The sequence below is a fragment of the Mus caroli genome, chromosome 7 (assembly GCF_900094665.2).
Source record: "Mus caroli chromosome 7, CAROLI_EIJ_v1.1, whole genome shotgun sequence".
In the NCBI taxonomy this organism is placed as follows: Eukaryota; Metazoa; Chordata; class Mammalia; order Rodentia; family Muridae; genus Mus; species Mus caroli.
The window spans coordinates 23,931,288-23,936,074 of record NC_034576.1 but is presented as its reverse complement, the minus strand read 5'-3'; positions in this window follow the sequence as shown (position 1 = coordinate 23,936,074).

The following is a 4,787-nucleotide window of genomic DNA, read 5'->3' as shown; positions in this document are numbered from 1 at the left end:
GAGGAGGAGGAGGAGGAGGAGGAGGAGGAGGGAAGAAAGCAGGCTGAGAGAGCCAGGGGAAGCAGTCCAGTAAGCAGCAGCCTCCATGGCCTCTGCATCAGCTCCCGTCTCCAGGTTCCTGCCCTGACTCCCTTCAGTGATGAAAGCAGTGTGGAAGTGTCAGCCAAATAAACCCTTGCCTCTCCTACTTGCTTTTGGCCATAGAGTTTCATCACACCAAGAGTAACCATAGCTAAGACGTTTCAGCACAGACCACTGCATGAAGGAGCTTTCCAGGGGCAGCAGTCAGACCTCCCTGTCTTCCAGAGAACCTGAGGTCAGTTTCTAACACGAACACAGTGTCCTGTGGCTCACATCCCCTCCTGGGGATCCAGTGCCTTCTGGTCTGCCAAACCTTACTTTTAAAAAAGAAAAAAAAAAACGTTTTTATTTTATTTTATTTTATTTTTTGGTTTTTTGAGACAGGGTTTCTCTGTGTAGCCCTGGCTGTCCTGGAACTCACTTTGTAAACCAGGCTGGCCTCAAACTCAGAAATCCACCTGCCTCTGCCTCCCAAGTGCTGGGATTAAAGGCGTGCGCCACCACTGCCCAGCTAAGAGAAACTTTTTAGATGAAGCCTGAGAGCTGTACCACTTTACCAGTGTAGAGATGTGAATTTAGACGGCCTTCCAAATGCTGGGACATTTGGACATTCGGCAATTGTTTATGCCGAAATCTAAAACAACGCCGGGGCCTGGAGAGATGGCTCAGGGTTTAAGAGTTCCTGTTCTTGCAGGGGACCTGAGCTGGTCCCCAGCACCCATGTCCAGGAGGCTACCACTATTTGTACCTCCAGCTCCAGAAAATTCATAATGCACACAGACACATAAATCATAAAGACAAATATATTCAAGTTAAATTTTGAACATTGGGAATAAAATGTATAATTTACCCCTACCCCTCCCTGCCTGTTTGTGCCAAAATACCACCTAGCCTAGACTAACCTAGAATTCTGTGAAGCTCAGAGTGACTTTGAACTCCTGGTTTGGCCTCCAATTTCCAAGTGCTAGGATAACCAGCAAGCCACATAGACCCCCAGTAATTGGGGCACTGGTCGTCAAAACCAGGTTTTCGTGTACGCTGAACTAGTACCTGCCAACTGAGCTAGACTCCAAGCCACTGCTTCCGGGATAGTGTGATAACCAGGCTGAGGGGGGCTCAGGGAAACTGAGCCCTGTGATTCCATCTTCCACCACAAGGTGGAGCTCTCTTCCTCAGGTTTGTACGGCTAAAACCAGCACTGTTAAACCAGCTGGTGTGACTGTTCAGAAATGGGGAGCAGGGTTGCAAGCTTTAGCGAAATGCTGCACAACGATGCGCGCCTCTCTTCCGAATGGTGTGGCCAGAATCCCAGCTCTGCAGTTTCCCAGCCGTGTGACATATCTTGCTTATGTGGTTCTTGTTGGTTTTGTTGGTGGTGTTGGCGGTGGTGTTCAGTTAGTCTTCATAAAGCTCTTAGACCTATGCGTTAGCTTTCCATTGCTGTGATAAAATACCTGGAATAATGCATTTGTAAAGAAGAAAGGTTTATGTGATTCGGGGCTTCAGAGATTCATTGTTGCTTTTTCCTGTTGCCTCACGAGTGCCCCCAGGGTGTGAGCCCACGGGAGGTCTGACTGCATGGCCTACAGAGGGCAAAACAGAGAGGAAGAAATCAGAGGGTCCCAGTCACCTCTTCAAAAGTTTGCCTTGGATGTCCCCTCACCGCTCTACAGCAACACAACCCGGAGACTGAACTGTTCGTTAGCACACTGATCCTGCCGGAGAGCCTGCCGAGCCGTAGAAATGACACAATACAAGCTCGAGGTCTTTTCTGAGTATATATTAAGAGAGGAAATTTCATCTGATCTGCCTACGTGTGAGGCCCAAGAAAGGAAGATCACATGTTCAAGACCAGCCTCAGAAACTCAGTGAGACTCGATCACAAACTAAACCTTAAAAAAAAATAAAAATGGGTTGTAGCTCAGAAGTGGAGTACTTGGAAGGAATGGGCAAAAGCGTCTCTGTGGGGAGTTTGTTTATATCTGCAACACAACCACTTGGTCCTGAGCTGGTTGTCTTATTTCCAGAGGTTCCTAAACCTAACGATTGGAGGGAACAGGAAGTAGGTCGCTGAGAGATGGTCCCTGGTCGGGGAAGAGAGGAATCTTACGATCCTTCTCATTCTTTTGCCCTACTGCAGGCTGAGCCCTCTGAAAACCGGAAGCCAGAGTACAGTATCCCCACCCCCACACCCCTTAAAGTTGCATGTCAGGTATTTGCATCTGGGACACACACACACACAAGTAACTGACATAAATATTGCCTCACCTGAGATCCGGTAGGTTTGCTGAACTGGCAGGATCACTCCCAGCATTCCCTTCTCCGGAACAGGCCTGGTCCAGAATGAGATTGGGACTGGAGAGGCGAAAGAGAGGCCCTTTTCTTGATCTGCTCGCGAGATTGTAGCAGGCTGTGGGTGCTTATCACATTCACAATCGCTACCATTTCTCTCCCATCCGGTTTGTTGGCATAGGGTTCTTTTTAGACTTTTTTTTTTTTTTTTTTTTTTACCAGTATTTATATAGTGTGTCAGAGGACAGCTTGCCGGAGTGGCTTCTCCTTCCACTATGTGGACTCTAAGAATCAAAATCAGCGTGTCAGGCTTGGTGGCAAACGCCTTTACCTGCTGAGCCCTCTCTCCGGCCCTGGTAGACAGTTCCAAGCAAGACCATCACTCGCTGTATGTAGTATCCTTCATTCTAAGCAATAATGATATTGCTGAGTGGTGAGGTATGTTATCGAAACACTCAGGAGACTAAGCAGGGGATAGTTAATAGTTATTTCCAAGGCCATCATGGTCCACAGAGGATTCTGTCCCAGTAGCAGCAGCAAGAAACAACATCACTGAGGAGTCAGGAAATAACACTCTCCCTTCTGCTCAGAGACCAAGGGTTCAAAACTAAGCAAGGAAATGAGCAATCCAGATGCACTTATTTCGGTACTGGGGATTGAACTCAGTACCTTGAACATGATAGGCAAGCACGCTACCACTGAGCCATACCCTGACCCCTCACAGTGGGGTTCTAGGCAGGGGTTCTACCACTGAGCCATACCCTGACCCCTCACAGGGGGATTCTAGGCAGGGGCTCTACCACTGAACTATGGCACCAGTCATCTTTTTTTTTTAATAAAAAATAAATGAAGACTGGAAAGATGGATTGCTCAGTGGTTAAGAGCACTGGCTACTCTTCCAGAGGACCTAGGTTTGAGCCCCAGCACCCACATAGCAGCTTATAACTGTAATTCCAGTCCTAGGGTATCTACCACCCTCCTCGGACCTCTTTAGGCACACAGACATACAGGCAGGAAAACTACCCGTTCACATAAGAATAACTAAGTTAAGTTTTAAATAGAACTAACCTGTCCAGAGCAGGCTTATGCTCATTCTATCCGCCCATCGGGCCTTCTCCTCGCTCTCGAATTCAGACAGACCTTGGACATGAGTCTCCCAAATGCTCAGATTACACACAAATACACCTGGAGGGATGGTAACAACCTCCATCAGGCAGAAATGTAAACGTTCTCAGTGACAACTCAGAGAGAGGCCTGAAAGTCCTAGGTCTGACATTTTGGATTTACCAGAGTCTCAGTAAACACCTCATAGTTATCACAGATGAGACCAGGAGGCCAGTGAGGCCCGAGGATGGAGATGACCCTGCAACAGAGACCAAGAACCAGGAAATGCCACACCCAAAGTCACTGTGAGAGTGACAGCTATGGACCAGCCCCAGTCCCTCTATCCTACCCACTGTGGGGCAGGGAAGTGGTGGCATCCTCATGCATATGCAGGTGACAAGTGGCCCCAGCAGCTCCTTGCTCTCCCACAAGTCCTGGTATCTTGTGACCTGATTGTTTTCACAAGCAGCTGCTTTTCCTGGGAAACCTACTCCGGCAAATAGTTTCTTGCCCTTTGCTGGTAAAGTTCAGATAATCGTGGCTCTAGCTTCACAGGGCTGTTGTCATGGGAACATGATTTCTGCACACCAGTGGTGCAGACTCGAGATGGAATCCAGATTTGTGAGGTGTGGAGAGGACTTAGAAGAGAAAAGAGCAGAAAGAATCTGAGGGTGGCCTCTCGACTACTCTGCACCTTGGTGGGAAAACTTACGATTAATGAATTTATGGCAAAATGAAGAGAAACAGAGGCTGGAGCGATGGCTCAGCTCTTAAGGACACTGGTTGCCCTTCCAGAGGACCCAGGTTCAATTCCCAGCACCCATATGGAGGATCCAGTTGCAGGGTATCTGACACCCTCTTCTGGCTTCCACAAGCACTAGTCATGCACACACACACACACATACACATGCAAAAGACACATATGCATAAATTAAAAATAAATCTTTTTTAAAATGAAGGTGAAAATTCCCCCAGAGATTCATGTATTTAACACAGCTGTGGGTGCTGTTGGTGGGGGTGGGTGGGAGACCTTTAGGACACCCTTGGGGGTGGGCTTCTGTTTTGTGTGTGTATGAGGGTCTGTGCACATGAGTGCAGGTGCCATCAGAGACCTGTAGAGGGCACCAGATCCTCTGGTGCCGGATGAGATATGGTTGTGAGCCGTGTAATGTGGATACTGGAAACTGAGGTCACAGCTAAGAGGTCTCTACAGACCCAAGCGGAGCAAGTTCTTAAAAGTTACAGACTAGCCCAGTTCCTGTCTGTGCCCTCTGCTTCCTGGATGGCACTACGTTAAACACAACGCTCCA